Source organism: Pelophylax lessonae, assembly GCF_965119305.1.
Source record: "Pelophylax lessonae genome assembly, chromosome: 4".
In the NCBI taxonomy this organism is placed as follows: Eukaryota; Metazoa; Chordata; class Amphibia; order Anura; family Ranidae; genus Pelophylax; species Pelophylax lessonae.
This window is the reverse complement of record NC_138771.1, coordinates 385735810-385754556: the sequence shown is the minus strand read 5'-3', so window position 1 is coordinate 385754556 and position 18747 is coordinate 385735810. Positions and strand designations below refer to the sequence as shown.

The following is an 18747-nucleotide window of genomic DNA, read 5'->3' as shown; positions in this document are numbered from 1 at the left end:
AAATGTATATCAAAAATAAAAACAATTGAACTTCAAAAAACCCTCAATTGAACACACAAAGATACATAAATGTTTTAAAAGTACAAATTTTATTTATATATAAAATATATATATATATATATATATATATATATATATATATATATATATATATATATATATATATATATATATATATATATGATCACATATTCCATGCAGCTGCTTACATATTAATATTAATACCAGCCGTCATTCTCTACTACCAAAATGGATAGGTATTGATCAAACTCGAGAGATAAGGTCGAAGCATTTTGGGGAGTTCCTGCTTCTTCTGAACCTCCTCTCTCTTGCACAGATGCAAATAACCAAAAGATTTCTAGGAATAGAAAATACATACATTATATACAAAACCTTCAACAGACTGGAATAAATCCACAATCCTTGCATAAATACACAATGGCTGTTCCCAAAGGTAACGAAGGAGAAGAAGAGGGGACAAATAAAGGGAACAAAAACTATAAGTCATAAATAAAATTACCTCATCACAAAAATATGTCTGCCAGGTATATAGTTCAGCTATGCCAAATCAAGTGTGGCAGTACAATAAGTGGGTGACCCCATGTGATATGGTCCTTCACTGGAACTAAGGGACCAAACCATCCCCTGAAAAACAACCCCACACCACAATCTCCCTCCATCAAGTAATTTGGATGAAGCAAGGTTCATAAAGACATGGATGATTGAGTTTGGGGTGGAGGAAATTGACTGGCCTGCACAGAGTCCTGACCTGAACCCGATAGAACATCTTTGGGATGATTTAGAGCGGAGACTGCGAGCCAGGCCTTATTGTTCAACATCAGTGCCTGACCTCCCAAATGCACTCAAACATTCCCATAAATACATTCCTAAACCTTGTGGACAGGCTTCCCAGAAGAGTTGAAGCAGTTATAGCTGCAAAGGGTGGGCCAACTCAATAATAAACCCTATGGACTAAGACTGGGATGCCATTAAAGTTCATGTGCGTGTGAAGGCAGGCATCCCAACACTTTTGACAATATAGTGTAGCTTTGTATTGTGCACCTGTTTTAAGCTAGCCACACACATTAGCATTCACCCATTGACATTAATCAGTGTGGATGGAAGAATCTTTAGTGCCAGCAATTATATTCTGACAGCTGGCACTTCTGGCTGTCATGAATATTAGCATATAGTAATAGGACCACACTGCCCAATATTGTGCTGAGATAAACCAGCCAAAGTACATTCAAAGGACATCGTTTTATGTTGTGCACAATACAGTGCAAGAACCACACTGTCGCAGTTAACACAGGTTCTGAATGTTTGTCTATACTGTATATGGTAGGAAAAGCCTCTGGCATTTGCAAGGGAAAAAAAGGAAATATTTTTGTATGACTAACACACAGATGGTAAGCCCTTCTATGGCTGGCCAAACTACATCAAGTGTAAATTACTACTGTAGCGCCACCCCCGAAGGAGCTGATTGTTGATTTTGAGTTCTCTGATATCTGGTTCAACTCCAAGAATGACCTCAGCCCCTCTGGCACATCTGGGTAAATAAAATTACTGCAAACACATTTTAGGACACAAGTGGAAAATACTGTTATCCTAGCTGTGGATTGTCACCAAAAACAGACACAAACCTGGTAGTAATAAACAAGTTGAATATATTATCACAGTTTAACACATAAGGAAACCTACAGCACTGTTAAACCTTGCTTACATAGTTACATAGTTACATAGTTAGTAAGGTTGAAAAAAGACATCAGTCCATCCAGTTCAACCTATGATGTGTGTGTGTGTTTGCTTTTAACCGTACATTGTATACCCCTGTATGTTGTGGTCTTTAAGGTGTCCATCTACTAGTTTTTTGAAACTATCGATGCTCCCTGCTGATACGACTGCTTGTGGAAGAGAATTCCACATCCTTACTGCTCTTACAGTGAAGAACCCCTTACGCACTTTAAGGTTAAACCGCCTTTCCTCTAGTTTTATTGAGTGGCCACGTGTCTTATTGTATCTCCTTTCTCTGAATAGTTTGTTCCTTGCTACAGAGAATTGATACAATAGAAACGACAACCTTCAATATTTAGCAACTGTAAGTATAGAGAAGACAGTAATCTATATGGCCATAACACAGGCGCGGAGAGGGAGGAGAGAATGTTTGTTAACTTCTCAGCTCCTTCTGGACCTCGAACACCATTGAGAGATAAACAAAAAAAAATAAAAATAAAATGTGTTAAACAGGTACAGTAAACACAGTTCCGTAGTGTATAGGCATGGCACAGGTCATGGCACAGGTGATGGTACAGGCATGTCACAGGTCATGGTACAGGAGACTGTATAGGCATTGCACAGGTCATGGCACAGGTGATGGTACAGGCATGGCACAGGTCATGGTACAGGAGATGGTATAGGCATGGCACAGGTCATGGTAAGGGCATGGCACAGGTCATGCTACAGGCAAGTCACAGGTCATGGTACAGGAGGTGGCCCCCAATTCGCTACAACAGGATCACAGACCCATAGTTCCCCATCACAGGAACATAGACCCATAGTTCTCCACAATAAGACCACAGACCAATAGTTTCCCCACAATAAGACCACACACCCATAGTTCCCCACAATAGGACCACAGACCCACAGTTCATCACAGGACCAAAGATCCATAGTTCCTCCGAATAAAACCACAGACCCATAGTTCCCCACAATAGAACAACAAACCCACTGTTCTCCATCACAGGATGAAAGATCCATAGTTCCCCAGAAAAAGAACACAGAGACATAGTTCCCCATCACAGGACCAAAGACCCATAGTTCCCTACATACAACAGGACCACAGACCTATAGTTTGCCATCACAGATCCATAGTTCCCCATCACAGGACTGAAGATCCATGGTTCCTTACAACAAGAGGACCAAATACACATAGCTCCATATCACAGGACAACAGACCCATAGTAACCCATCACAGGACCACAGATCTTAGTTCTGCATTATAGGACCACAGACCTGTAGATTTTACTTCAGATCATGCAATATTTTCATGCAAATAATTTAATAAAACTGACATTGCAAAAACTTTGGCGCGACTTGCACGGACTTCATAAAATTAATGTCTATGCAAGTCGCTCCAGGTCGCCCCAAAGTAGTACAGGACTCTTTTTCTAAGTCGGAGCGACTTGTGTCGCTCCTATTAGAACCGTTCCTGTACTACACTATGGGACGCGATGGACCGCGACTTGTCAGGCTGACAAGTCGCGGTCCAAGTCGGATCAGTGTGAATGGGCTGTTAAAGTCAAAAGCCATATTTCTCCATTTACACAAAGGTCAGATTAATATAACCCAGCCAGCACGGAGTCCCTCCTTACATCAGAGTCTGCAGAATTCCCCCTTACAGTGCAAGGGAACTCTGACATAAAGGGGAATTCTGCAGATCATGCTCTAAAGGAGAACTCTGATACAAGGGAGGGGCTCTGGTGACCAGAGACCACCTTATATCAGAGTCCACAGCGTTCACCTTTGCATCAGAGTTCCCACTTACTTTAAGGTCTGCAGCGTTGCCCTTTACATCAGAGTTCCTCTTCACATCAGCGTCCACAGAGTTCCTTTTGCACTATAAGGGGAATCCCGCAGACTAAAGTAAAGGGGAATGCCGACAACTCTGATGTAGGGGGGACTCTGGTCACCAGAGACTACCTTCAGCAGAGTGAATGCACTAAGGAAGGGGTGGGTCCTGATATATGGGGGAACCTTTATATCAGTGCCCCCTACCTGGCTCCACTGACTTGGACTTGCCTGGCAGGGGGGCACTAATGTGGGCACCTGGGCGATTGCCCTACATCTCTATCAGCTGTTTAGCAGCCAGCATCTCATTGATTTTGGGTGTGGGGGGGGGGGGGTTAACAACAGGATACTGTATGTCCTAGGGGGGCTTTGGAAGGAGAGATGACTCGTGCTGGGGGTGGGGGTGGACTGATTTCATATCCAACCCCCCTCCCCCAGCATAAGTCATCTCTTCTTCCAAATCCCCTATAGGACATACAGTATCCTGTTTGAACTTAGAACCCCCCCCCCCCCCACACCTCATTCCCTGCAAGTATTCATTTTTAGCTTGTCTCCCTCACTCTTCTTCCTTGAGTTTTATCTTCCAATCCAAATCCCTCTGACCCCCCCCCCCCCCTGCAAATGTCACGTATAGTGTGTGTGTGTCTGCTCTGTAATAATCACAGACATGAGATCCGCACGGACAGCAATCTCTTCCTGTCTGTACTGTATATATCAGAGCCGAGGGAGAAGGGGGCAGGTTCAGTGACAGTCTGCTCTACAAGCGTAAAAGGCGGCTGGGGGAGGCAGATGCTGGGGTGCCATACAGAGCAGAGATTGTATAGTGTGGGACATCAAACATCCCCCAAAAACTTCTCTGGCGTTCCTGCAGGACTCGAGCCCTGATAAATCCCCAGCACAAGTGTTAAGCCCTGTCCCTTTGCAGCACCAAAATAGAGAAAAAAAAACAACACTGAGCAGCAGCTGTGTGACAGATCCCTGCACTGGCAGCTCGCTCATCCACCTTACCTGAGTGCAAGCTCTGCTTCCCAGATGTCTAAAAATAATCCACAGAGGGGAGCCTGGCACTGCCCTGGTGCAACCTACCACCCAGCCAGCAGCACCATGCAGTCAGCAGCCCAAGTCTGCGCTGGATTGTTCCTTTGTGGCCAGCTGTAGGTCCTCGTTGTCTCAGTGTGGGGTCATCATGTCTCATGTCTTCATACTGCAGGCAGTCATTGGGGGTCCCCAGCAGCAGTCACTTAAAGGGATGTGTCACTCCTCTGGGAATTCCTCACTATTGCCCCATGACCCCTCTGTGCTGTGATCTCCTGAGGTCTCACTTACTTGTCTCATGCCGCCCTCAGCATCCCTCCTGCTTTGCCCGATATCCTCCAGCAGCTGACATGACGAACTCTCCTTCCGATCCGATTGTGCGGCTCTCCTCTCTGCTCTGACCGGAGGTGCGGGCGGGAAGGTGATCATCATGTGACTGGCGCACGCACCACCCCCAGCCTGGACCAATCACAGCCTGGACATCGGAAAAGTGGGGAGTGTCGGGGCGCATTGCTCTGCGCCCTGATGACCCCCAGAAGAGCGCCAATCGGCGCCTCTGCCAGCGAAGGGTGGGGTCAAAAACCCCACCCCCCTATACCCAGCACTAAGTACGGCACCTCTAGTGGGCGAAAAATAGACAATTTTTTTAAAAAATCTTTTTCTTTCTACTCCTTTTTTTGGGGGGGGCGGCGCCCCTGCACCCCCTATCGGCTGGCCGCCACTGTTGTGATCCCTGAAGCAGTATGGGTGGTCTCCGCTGAACTGGGTGGCGTTGGGTCATCGAGCAGGCTCTCTGGGCTAAATGGTGGTGGACTGAGTAGGTGACACTGTTCCTTGCTCCCCTCAGTCTCCTGGCGGCACTCTCCCGGTAGTCTATGGAAAATCATGTCTTTCTCTCCCCCCTTAGGTGGAGTTCCACCACACAGTACTGTCAACTCACCACTCCTGTCCTCTGTCCCCTCTGTTGGGTGTAGACTGCAGCACAGCAAAGGACTTTTTCAGGCTTGGTATCTCCCTCTCTTTCTCTGTTACCTCTCCTCCTCTGTCTCCTGTCATGCTCCCTCCTCTCTTCTCCTGGATAATAATAACTTTCCCCTTCAGGTGCCCAGGCTGGCACAACCCAAAGGATCTATATGGGTTTATCTCCATTCCCTGTCACGTACCCCTCTCCCTTAGCTCCCTCGGCTCCTTTTCTCCGGCTCCAGGCTGCTACTCCTCCCTATTTTGTTGGGCATGCTGGGGTTTTGGGACTACATGTCCTATGCTGCTCTTTCCTCCTCCTGATTGGTTCTCTCACTTCGGCCAATGGGAAGGTAACAGGGCGGGCAGCCATCCTGGTAAGCACAGTTCTGTTTCCCTGCATAGCAGTGTGAGGACAGGGGAGGAGCCCACTGCAGTTTTGGTCCCTTGTACCTCCTGCACTCCTGACAGGAGCAGGGGGGGTCCAGCAGGGAGGGGTGGGGAAGAAACCCTACTTAGCGGTGGGCTACACACACTCTGCCTCCGGACTGAGCAGGGGGTGAAGCAGAGCGAGCAGCGAATGACAGAGGACAGGAGCAGGAGGGACCCAGTGGGGGGGGGGGGGCACTGGAAGACTACTCATTGGTGGCTGCACACACACACTCTGTCTCCGGAAGTTTCTCAATAACACTGTCACCAGGCTGAAAATCATGTACTCTCACCTTCAGGTCAAGGTTTTGCTTGTTTCGCTAGCCCCTGGGTGTCTTAGGCAGCCTTGGCTTTCTCATATGCTGTTTTCAGACTCTTCCTTAGGTGGTCCACATATCCTCTGTGTGACACCATCAAGATATCAAGAGGTGCTGAATGCTAAGTCAACTGGCAGTCAAGCTTCCCTTCCGAACATCAGCTTGTATGGTAAATAGCCTGTGGCATTGTTTTCAGTGTTATTATAGGCTTGTACAATATCTACAATGCGCCTGCTCCAATGTTGCTTCTTTTCAGCTGTAAGAGTCCCAAGCATATCCAGGAGAGTGGAGTTAAAGCTTTTTGGCTGGGGATACCCTTGAGGGGGGTAGGGAGGGGTTTTTGACTCCTGAACACCTAACAGGTCTAACAGCTTTTTAATGAGTCTACTCTCAAAGTCTCTCCCCGGGTAAAGTAAATACGCTGAGGTACTGAGGTAGGCTGTAGTGGACAAAGAACTTCTCTTCCAGATTTTTGGCCACTGTAGACGTTTAAAATTGGGGTAAAAAATACTGCGCTAACAAAAATAGTGAATAGGGATATCGAACTTTTGAAAAGTTCGGTTCGACCAGAACACCCGAATTTCAGAAAAGTTCGGTTCGGATTCCAGAACCCCATTGAAATCAATGGGACCCGAACTTCTGGAATCAAAAAACACAATTTTGAAGCCCTAAAACCCAATAAATGCCCCTAAAAAGTGCCTAGGGTTCTGGGTCATGCCCCAGGGACTATTAATCACACAAAAAAAGTTCTTAAAAATTGTCGTTTTTGATAGAGAGACAATTATTGAAAAAAAAAAAAGAGAGATTTCTTTGGATTTAGTGTCTGGGGGGTCTAAAAGGTGTACCTGTGAAGTTTCAGCTCTGTAGCATGTCCAGAACCAGAATTATAGCATACCAAACCTTCAAAAATGACTTTTTTGCTTAATCGCACCTTTCTTTTGCTCCTAATCAACGGCACAGCCAATGTGTATGATGGGGACATAATGCAGTGCATTGGGAACAAGATTAGAGTTTTTTTTTTTTAAAAGGTGCTGTCTCTTTAAATGTGCATATAATTAACGGGTGTATTTCCACAATGGGGCTATTATTACCAAATGTTTTCAAGAAGTCCAAAGATGTATGTAATTGCACTTTATTTCATGTAAAATGGTGTTTGGTGCACTTTAACTTGAATTCTCACAAGAAACAGACATATATGCACGGATACATTGAGGGTTAGGGTTAGGGGTAGGGGCCACAATGTAGTGCAGAGTGAACAAGATTAGAGATGTTTTGGATGAATACTGTTGTCTCTTGACTTTGAATAGAAGTAAAGGATGCTTAAAAATTGGGCCTTTGGTGGTGCGGACGATGCCTTGACACCATATCCCTATGAAAGTGCTGGTAATGAAGGCAATAATTGCCTTTGTAAGGAAAAAAATTACAATGATATGCATCTGTGTGACAGGTGTGCAAAAATTGTTGTTTGGGTGTTGGCGGAGCCATACCACTGTAAGCCCAAAGAGCTGGTGTTGAAGAAGGTGTAAAAATTATGAAGGTGTGCACATGTGGAACAGGTGCGCAAACATGGTAGTTTTGGTGTTGGCGGAGCCTCCCCACCATAACCCCAAAGAGCTGGTGTTGAAGGAGGCCCAAAAATTGTAAAGGTGTGCACCTGTGGAACAGGTTAGCAAACATGGTAGTTTTTGTTTAGCATAGCCTCCCCACCTTAACCCCAAAGAGCTGGTGTTGAAGAAGGCCCAAAAATTGTAAAGGTGTGCACCTGTGGAACAGGTGCGCAAACATGGTAGTTTTTGTTTTAGCATAGCCTCCCCACCTTAACCCCAAAGAGCTGGTGTTGAAGGAGGCCCAAAAATTGTAAAGGTGTGCACCTGTGGAACAGGTTCGCAAACATGGTAGTTTTTGTTTAGCATAGCCTCCCCACCTTAACCCCAAAGAGCTGGTGTTGAAGGAGGCCCAAAAATTGTAAAGGTGTGCACCTGTGGAACAGGTTCGCAAACATGGTAGTTTTTGTTTAGCATAGCCTCCCCACCTTAACCCCAAAGAGCTGGCTTTGAAGGAGGCCCAAAAATTGTAAAGGTGTGCACCTGTGGAACAGGTTCGCAAACATGGTAGTTTTTGTTTAGCATAGCCTCCCCACCTTAACCCCAAAGAGCTGGTGTTGAAGGAGGCCCAAAAATTGTAAAGGTGTGCACCTGTGGAACAGGTGCGCAAACATGCTAGTTTTTGTTTTAGCATAGCCTCCCCACCTTAACCCCAAAGAGCTGGTGTTGAAGGAGGCTCAAAAATTGTAAAGGTGTGCACCTGTGGAACAGGTGCACAAACATGCTAGTTTTTGTTGTAACCAAAATGAGGTTCTGTGAACGTAAAGAGAATGAGAGGAGGGTTTGAGGGTGGCACCATGGTCCAGGCTTAAACTGAGGCTCAGCTGCCACATCACAACGATAGCCTAGTCTACAAGGTCTGCATCAGGTGCATCAAAGCTTGATATCCACGACTGATTCATTTTAATGAATGTCAAACGGTCGACTGAGTCGGTGGAGAGTCTCGTTCGATGGTCTGTGACGTATCCTCCTGCTGCACTGAATGCCCGTTCCGATAGGACACTGGAAGCAGGGCAGGCCAACAACTCCATGGCATACAATGATATGCATCTGTGTGACAGGTGTGCAAAAATTGTTGTTTGGGTGTTGGCGGAGCCATACCACTGTAAGCCCAAAGAGCTGGTGTTGAAGAAGGTGTAAAAATTATGAAGGTGTGCACATGTGGAACAGGTGCGCAAACATGGTAGTTTTGGTGTTGGCGGAGCCTCCCCACCATAACCCCAAAGAGCTGGTGTTGAAGGAGGCCCAAAAATTGTAAAGGTGTGCACCTGTGGAACAGGTTAGCAAACATGGTAGTTTTTGTTTAGCATAGCCTCCCCACCTTAACCCCAAAGAGCTGGTGTTGAAGGAGGCCCAAAAATTGTAAAGGTGTGCACCTGTGGAACAGGTGCGCAAACATGGTAGTTTTTGTTTTAGCATAGCCTCCCCACCTTAACCCCAAAGAGCTGGTGTTGAAGGAGGCCCAAAAATTGTAAAGGTGTGCACCTGTGGAACAGGTTCGCAAACATGGTAGTTTTTGTTTAGCATAGCCTCCCCACCTTAACCCCAAAGAGCTGGTGTTGAAGGAGGCCCAAAAATTGTAAAGGTGTGCACCTGTGGAACAGGTTCGCAAACATGGTAGTTTTTGTTTAGCATAGCCTCCCCACCTTAACCCCAAAGAGCTGGCTTTGAAGGAGGCCCAAAAATTGTAAAGGTGTGCACCTGTGGAACAGGTTCGCAAACATGGTAGTTTTTGTTTAGCATAGCCTCCCCACCTTAACCCCAAAGAGCTGGTGTTGAAGGAGGCCCAAAAATTGTAAAGGTGTGCACCTGTGGAACAGGTGCGCAAACATGCTAGTTTTTGTTTTAGCATAGCCTCCCCACCTTAACCCCAAAGAGCTGGTGTTGAAGGAGGCTCAAAAATTGTAAAGGTGTGCACCTGTGGAACAGGTGCACAAACATGCTAGTTTTTGTTGTAACCAAAATGAGGTTCTGTGAACGTAAAGAGAATGAGAGGAGGGTTTGAGGGTGGCACCATGGTCCAGGCTTAAACTGAGGCTCAGCTGCCACATCACAACGATAGCCTAGTCTACAAGGTCTGCATCAGGTGCATCAAAGCTTGATATCCACGACTGATTCATTTTAATGAATGTCAAACGGTCGACTGAGTCGGTGGAGAGTCTCGTTCGATGGTCTGTGACGTATCCTCCTGCTGCACTGAATGCCCGTTCCGATAGGACACTGGAAGCAGGGCAGGCCAACAACTCCATGGCATACTGGGCCAGTTCTGGCTAGTGGTCTAATCTTAAGACCCAGTATGCCAGTGGATCGGCATTGTCACATGAAAAGCCCTCTGTGTCACTTTGTGCCCTCACGTAATCGTCCAACATGTGATGCAGACGCTGTCAATGCGGCAGCTGAGAGGCCTGGGCGGTGAGGACTAAAAAAAGACCGAAAGGCATCCGTCAACCGCACGCCTTCTCCAACGCTCCTCTCGTGACCACCAGTAGAATCCATGGTAGGTTGTCCCCGCCCCTGCACCCTACGGGAGTCGGGGAACGTGTTCACCAGAATCCTCTTGAGACTGTCCTCAAGGGATTTGATCCTGTGGACTCTATGGGTGGATGGGAAAAGCTCAGAGACTTTTGACTGGTGGTCAAGTAGGGTGGCCAACCAATAGTGGTCAGTCTCTTTAATGGCCTTGATTCTGGGGTCCTTTCGCAGGCTCTGAAGCATGATGTTTCCCATGCGTCGCAAATTAGCGAAGGCCTGAGAAGCTGACTCCTTGGGGTCACTCATAAGGACATTATCTTCAACGGGCTCCTCCTCCTCCCAGCCACGCACTACTCCAAAGTGTCCCGAGGGAGTCAAACTAGGCCTTGCAGATTGCCGCATGTCTTCCTCCTCCTCCTCCTCAAACCCTGCAAAAGTTCCTGCAGAATCGTCCTCCTCTTCCACCTCTGGATCCTGCTCGGGCCTCTGGGAGCTAGGCATAATGGGGTCGGGATTCTCAGGATAAAGGGGGCCTTGAGAGGCAAGGAAGTCCTCCTCTTCCTCCTGCTGCTCTGCCTCCAGTGCCCTGTCCATAATGCCACGCAGAGTGTGCTCCAACAAAAACAGTACCGGTAGGGTGTCACTGATGCATGCGCTGTCCCGGCTGACCATCCTTGTGGCCTCCTCAAATGGCGAGAGGACAGCGCATGCATCCTTAATCAAAAGCCACTGCCGTGGTGAAAAGAAGCCCAGGCGCGCAGAGCCAGTGCTGGTGCCGTACTCGCATAGGTATTCATTGAGGGCCCTCTGCTGCGTGTACAGGCGCTGCAGCATAGCCAAGGTGGAGTTCCAGTGGGTGGGCATGTCACAGATGAGGCGGTGTACCGGCAGGTGAAACTCGCGCTGCACTTTGGCCAAACGTGCAGTGGCACTGTACGACCGCCTGAAGTGACTGCACACCCTTCTTGCCATCCTTAGCACATCCTGCATTCCCGGGTACGAGTTCAAAAACCGCTGTACCACGAGATTCAGGACATGCGCCAGGCATGGCACATGGGTTAACTTTCCCTGACGAAGGGCGGCCAGGAGGTTTGACCCATTATCAGTAACCACCATCCCTGGCTGCAGCTGGCGTGGTGTCAACCACCTCTGGGCCTGTGCCTGCAGAGCCCCAAGAATCTGAGGGGCAGTGTGCTGCCTGTCCCCTAGACACACAAGCTGCAGCACTGCGTGACACCTTTTGGCCTGAGACATAGAATAGCCCTTTGAACGTTTACGTGGTACCTCATCATATTCAAAGGACCATTCTGCAGAGGAGGGCATGGAGGAGGTAGAGGAGGAGGAGCAGGAGGGGTAGAAGTGATCGATCTACCCGGATCAGCGACACCACCAGCTGTTTGCAGACGTGGGGGCAACACTGGCTGCAGCACTGAGCCCTGGCTACAATCCCTTCCGCTGGCAAGCAGTGTCACCCAGTGAGCAGTGACAGAAATGTACCGTCCCTGCCCATGTTTGCTTGACCAAGTGTCAGCCGTCAAGTGTATCTTACGGCTGACTGACTTGGCCAGGGACGACACTACATTGCCTTCCACATGTTGGTATAGGGATGGCAGGGCCTTACGGGAAAAGTAATGCCGACTTGGCACCTGCCACTGTGGAACTGCACATTTTGCGAAGTCACGGAAGGGAGCAGACTCTACCAGGTTAAATGGTAATAGTTGCAGAGCCAGTAGTTTAGCCAAACTACTGTTTAGACGCTGGGCATGTGGGTGGCGGGGAGTATACATTTTTTTTCGTTCCAGCATGTGTGGAATCGAAATTTGGCGTCTAGATGTTACAGCTGGTGGTGTGCTGGAGGTAGATGCGACACTGCCTGCTATATCATCATCCCTGTCAGTGGAGGCTACCAACAGGTGACGAGTGACTATAGCAGGGCCAGGAACAGACTGATGTGCAGGTGGAGCAGATGGAGCATGAGGAGGAGCGCGAGGAGGACTAGGAGGCTGACTGACCGATCTTTGGCCCTTTTGTGGGTTCTTTAAATGCTCCTGCCAATGGGCCGAGTGGTGGGTTGTCAAATGCCTGTTTAGGCAGCTTGTACCCAGGTGGTTGACATTTTTGCCACGTTTTATACCCTTCTTACAAATCTTGCAGATCGCAACTGTTTTGTCTGCATGGGATGTCTCAAAAAAGGCCCAGCAAGATGAGGTGTGTATAGTGGCTCGGGAGACAACAGGTGTGGCCTTAGATGGAGCGGGCCGTCTGCTCTCCCCTCTTGCTTGCTCTGCCTCCTCCTCAACCTCAGACCCAACATCTGACTCCATCAAAGACTGAGCATCAGGCCTGGCCTGGGAGACAACAGGTGTGGCCTTAGATGGAGCGGGCCGTCTGCTCTCCCCTCTTGCTTTCTCTGCCTCCTCCTCAACCTCAGACCCAACATCTGACTCCATCAAAGACTGAGCATCAGGCCTGGCCCGGGAGACAATAGGTGCGGCCTTAGATGGAGCGGGCCGTCTGCTCTCCCCTCTTGTTTGCTCTGCCTCCTCCTCAAACTCAGACCCAACATCAGACTCCATAAAGGACTGAGCATCAGGCTGGAGTAGATGGCCGACACTGTGTTCAAACAGCTCAGCTGACTCCTCTGTCATGTCTGAAGTTGGGTCTAAGGGAGGACGTGAGGTGGACATGGACTCATCTGTATTTGTTCTGCCAACTGCAGAAGACTGACCACTTTTCTCTGCCTGGGTCACTGTAGTTGCAGATGATGCCGATGATGAGGGTTTGGTCATATAGTCCACCACCTCCTGTACATACTGTGGACGTATAGCTTGGCCACTGCCAGAGAACAATCCAAATGGTGGCCTGGCTGAGGACTGACCACCACGTCCACCCCTGCCTCTAGACACCCTAGAAGCTGTGCCCCTTTCCGCAGCAGGGCCACGTATGCCTTTTCTTGGTCTACCAGGCATATTTGTCACTGATGCGTTGGCAACTGTGTGCGGTGAAAAACGCACACTGCTATGCGACCCACAGTTGTCGCTGGATACAGCACAGCAGATGCGTGTCACGCACAGTTGCAAAGGCTTTTGCACAGTGGACCTAACGCTTTGAACAACAGGCGTTAGGTTGTCACTGATGCGTTGGCAACTGTGTGCGGTGAAAAACACACACTGCTATGCGACCCACAGTTGTCGCTGGATACAGCACAGCAGATGCGTGTCACGCACAGTTGCAAAGGCTTTTGTACAGTGCACCTAACGCTTTGAACAACAGGCGTTAAGTTGTCACTGTATTTTGCTGCCTAGCAAGCACGTATACCTGCTGTGATACAGCAGCACTGTGCAACGTGCTCACTAAACAGAACCCTCACACTTTCCCTACAGAAACTCAATTATTAAATATAACTAATGTAGTACAAAGTTCCCTAACTACACTAGATATCCCTTTCCACTAAATAGAAAGCTCCATACAGCAGAAGACTGACACTGTCCCTTAAGTTTTTTTTTTTTTTTTGTAACTCTAAGAACCAGCACAATCGCTGTATCTAACTACACTGGCTGTAAGCTAAATACAATTCTGCTATATGGAGCTTTAGAACCACTCGATATGTAGGAAATGTAGTGTAGCAAAGCAGGAGTCAGAGAACTGCTTCAACTCTCTTCAACAGGATCTGGATCACTGTGCTAGGGGTTAGGCGGGGCCATCTTATATAGTGTGGGGCGTATTCACTCCTGATTGGCCTCTGGTCCCCGTAGTCACTCCAATCACGTTCCTAGGAGACTCCTGCCCCCTCATTGGCTTTTTCAGACGTTTCTGGGCCAATCACGGGCTTTTAAAGCCCAGTTCCTGTCCCAGTGCATTTTGGGTGGTTCTGGTGGCCGAATACCGAACTTTTGCCGCAAAAAGTTCGGTTTTCGGCCGAATATCGAACATCCAATGTTCGGGTCGAACTGATGGTCGACCCGAACCGTTCGATCATCCTTAATAGTGAACAAATAGCTGCTGACTCTCCAACAGACTGTGATGGCGACCATATATAAACATAAATTGTGCAGCGCTCAAATGTTAAAGTCAGTACAATGGAATACACACTGAAATGCAAAAATAAAGTCCAATATTCAAAATTAGACAAAAAAGGAAGGTGACCAGTCCCACATAGAAGAGTGAATACTTGTGATAAATCCCACACCAAAAAGAGAATATAATTCGCTCACCAGATGGCATGGACCCAAAATACCTGTATATATAAAGGCTGAAAGTGATGATCTCCTTGGAACAGATGGAAGAGGCTTCCACGAATTCTCCTCCAAATGGTGGATATAGGAAGGTCACTCAAGGATGGTACACGTATGGATATCTGGAAATCCCCATTTAGAAAGGTGTATGTGGGATAGATCGAAAAGACACCATAGCGTGATACCGTTTAAATGGTTTATTATAGCAAAGAAAGTAATGCACTGACAATGGGTCAGATGGTAAGAAGCATTCAATACAATTCGGCACTCTTGACAATTCTAACGCGTTTCATTACACATAACATTTTCAAAGGAATTAGCCTCAATTAGCATCTGACCCATTGTAAGTGCATTACTTTCTTTGCTTTAACCACTTTACCACTAGAGCATTTTGCTGTCTTACGTCTGGGCCACTTTTTGCGATTCGGCGTTGTGCGACTTTAACTGACAATTGCGTGGTCATGCGACGCCGTACCCAAACAAAATTTACGTCCTTTTTTTCCCACAAACAGAGCTTTCACCTGTGCGATTTTTACTTTTTGCGCTATAAACAAAAAAGAGCGTTCATTTTGAAAAAATAACAATATTTTTAACATTTTTTTATATGAAATTCCCCCCAAAAAAGATGTAAAAACCAATTTTTTTTTAATTTTTGGCCAATTTGTTTTCTGCTACCTATGTTTGGTAAAAAAATTCACTATAAGCGTATTTTGATTGGTTTGCGCAAAAGTTATTGCGTTTACTAACTAAGGGAAAGATTTATGTCATTTTTTTTTTTTTTTTTTTTTTACGCGTAATGGCGGCGATCTGCGATTTTTTTGCGGGACTGCGACATTGCGGCGGACATATCGGACCCTTGACTGACATTTTTTACACTTTTGGGGGTACCAGTGACATTACTGCAGTAATCAGTGCTATATATATGCACTTTTACTGTAAAAATTACACTGGCAGGGAAGGGGTTAATTTTATTGGAGAGGGAGGGGTTAATGTCTGCCTGGTGCTTACTAACGTGTGGGGGGGGGGAGGTGACTGTGTGAGCTATGCTGAACCCTGAAATCTGACCCTGCCTGTCACTTAGGAGATCCGCCCGCTCTGTTTACACAGGCGGGCGGATCTCCAAACTAGATTCCCCGACGATCGGGGAAGAGCGGCGGCGAGAGAGGGGAAAGTCTGGTGAAGTAGACCTACATCGCCAGACGATAACGAGCCACTGTGCTGCAGTAGCAGCACAGTGACCAGTGGTAAAGCGGTTAATAAACCATTCAAATGGTATCACGCTATGGTGTCTTTTCGATTTATCCCACATACACTGTAGATGTTTGCTGGTCTTTGGTTAGGAATGCCTGGGCATACCGGGGTGAAGTGGTCGGTCACTACTAGAACATTTTCCTGTCCACTCGGGTCAGGCTCCAGACACAGAAAGTCAATACACACCAATTCCAGTGGTCTTTGACTTTGAAGATGGCCATGTGGAGCAGCTGTGTAGGGTAAAGTCTTCCTCTGTATACACCCTATGCAGGAGTGACATTATCCTTCAACAGCTCGCATACATGGCCAATAGAACCGGTCTCGCACCAGTTTGAATGTCCTCTCAGGCCCTAAGTGGCCATGATTGTCATGTAAGGCAGCCAGCAAAGTCTCTCTATGCTTTCTCAGTAAGAATAGCTGCCGCTTATCTTCAGGATCACCTGAGGGGCCCCTTCGGTAGACCACCCCATTACATAACTGCAGTCGATCCTATTCCTTGTGTACTAGCCATGTTTCTTTTGGAGAGTCTGTTGGCAGTAGATCTGGGCATTGGCCTTCCAGGGCCTTCAGTGTTAAACTACAGAGAGGATCTTCCATCTGGACCTTTCTTAAGTCCCTTTCTGAAAGCTTAGGTAGGCCTTTGTCCCTGACTTTGGACAGATCACAGTAGTATTTGGGGGACACCTGCCACTGGGACTCTGATGGCTTCGGCCCCAGTTGTTCCTCTGGCCTAATGTTCCACTCCCTGACACAAGATTTGTGTCCCTTCTGGAGTTCACACTTCAGAAGAAACTCCCGAGTCATAGGGTCTCCTCAACAGGGCATCAGCATCTCTGTTGCCGATTCCTGGGCGGTATTTTAAGCTGAAGCGAAATCCTAATAGGGCAGCCAGCCACCGGAGCCCCGTGGCATCCAGTTTGGTGGTGGTAAGAATATACATGAGAGGGTTATTATCGGTCTTGACTATGAAGTCTGCACCATGCAAGTAGTCTTTCAACTTGTCCACCACTACCCACTTCAGAGCCAAGAATTCCAACTTGTGAGTAGGGTAGTTTTTCTCAGCAGGTGCAAGACTTCGGCTCACATAAGCAACAGGCTGCAGGTATCCATCATGCTCCTGATACAGTACTTCGCCTAGCCCGTCTCAACTGGCATCAAGATGCAGCTCATACGGCTTGGTTGGATCAGCATAGGCCAGAACAGGGGCAGTCGTTAGGCTTGCTCACACTGTTCGGTCCACTGGTCTTGGATCGACTCTCGAGACTTCCCGGGTTCTCTGATTTGCTTGATGGGTTTTGTTGAATCAGGGTCATCATCCTCATATTCAATAACTTATTAAGGGGCCAAGCTATTTTAGCAAATCCTTTTATGAAACTTCTATAGTATGAGGAATCAACAAAAAGGAAGATGTACCTGCGCTTAGGAAAGTGTCTCTATAGTTTATGTAGGTGCACAGTGCAAAGAAAGGGCTGCTGCTGATAGAAAAGGAAAGGTTCCTTCAGGGGTATATATATATCAGCACTGCTCTTAAACCAAAAATAAAAAATGAATACTTAACTTGTGATGTGTTATAAAATATTTACTAACCGTGTTGCCACCCCTGGCAAATACTAGTGCATAAGTGGATAATAAATGCAAAGTGATCTGTTATATTACACCACGAATCTAAAGTGCTTATAGCAATACCTGTGATATACACTTAAATAAAATACAATGGCAAATCAATTTCATATCAAACAAGATAAATAAATAAATAAAGTGACATGTGCTAGTGCAAAGCGTCCGTAAATTATTCCTCCTTATGTTGAATAGTCCTCCTGTTATAAAACTCCTATGCAGTCCATAAATAAGGTGACAAGTGCTCAATATGCAGGTAAAACACACTCGTGTTCTTTGCTGTGCCCAGTGTTGTAAACCGTGCTCCCCTCTCTCCTCCCTACTTACCAGAAATAGGTAAGATACAAGCCCAATTGGATTTCACTGGCAGTATTATAATGCACCTCCTCCGGGGATATGAGTCACTCCACCATATCTTTCCCTCAGATCCTCCTATGCTCTGGTATTACCTCCTCCTCATCTTCAACGCTACTTCACCCTCGACTGCCTTCATTCACTAACTGATCCACTGCCCAGGAGATCGCCAATCACTCCTCTGCTGCCACTTCCAGTAATGTCTCCTCACTACTTTGTACCTCATGGAACTTCCTGTGTAAGCTCCATCACATTGGTAGGCCTTGGCCAAGAGGTGACAGCTTCCAGTTTCTGGGGGTCAGTAGCTATTCCTTCAGTGGAGACAACATGGCCGAGGTAATTAACTGAAGGCTGGTAAAACTGACATTTTTCCAGGGACAGCTTCAACCCCTCATCATGGAGTCTCTTCAGGACTTTCTCTACACGCTCTTCATTTTGTTCTAGGGTTTTGCCGAATATGATGATATCGTCTAAGTATATCAGCACTTTGATCAGGTTCTTGTCTCCTACTGTCTTCTCCATCAGTCTCTCAAATGTTGCTGGAGTGTCAGACAGACCCTGTGGCATCCTGTCGAACTCACAGAACCCTACTGGGGTTATAAGCACTGTCTTATCCCTATCTTCAGGGTGCATGGGGATTTGATATTACCCATTCTTCAGATTTAGCACGCTGAACCACACTGCCCTCGATAGGCTCTGTAGGGCATCTCCTGTTGAGCTTCCGATAATCGATGCACAGCCTCAGGGACCCATTCTTCTTCTGCACCACCACTATGGCTCCTGGACTCCTTGATGATGTCTGATCTCCAATTCTGCTAGCTGTTCACGTAAATCTTCTAGGTCCCTCAAAGGGATCCGTCTGACTCTTTCTCTGAATGGCTTGTCTTCCTGAAGGCAAATCCGGTG

At 47.2% G+C, this 18747-nt stretch overlaps 1 long non-coding RNA gene across 1 annotated transcript in view; it reads right to left on the bottom strand.

The window, feature by feature from the left end:
• Positions 1–13365, bottom strand: part of LOC309554128 — a 63301-nt gene extending 49936 nt beyond the window's left edge. The window contains exon 1 of the long non-coding RNA XR_014225207.1: positions 13266–13365. This is a non-coding gene — a long non-coding RNA (uncharacterized lncRNA). The remainder of the gene's footprint in view (positions 1–13265) is intronic.
• Between the last annotated feature and the right edge of the window lie 5382 nt (positions 13366–18747).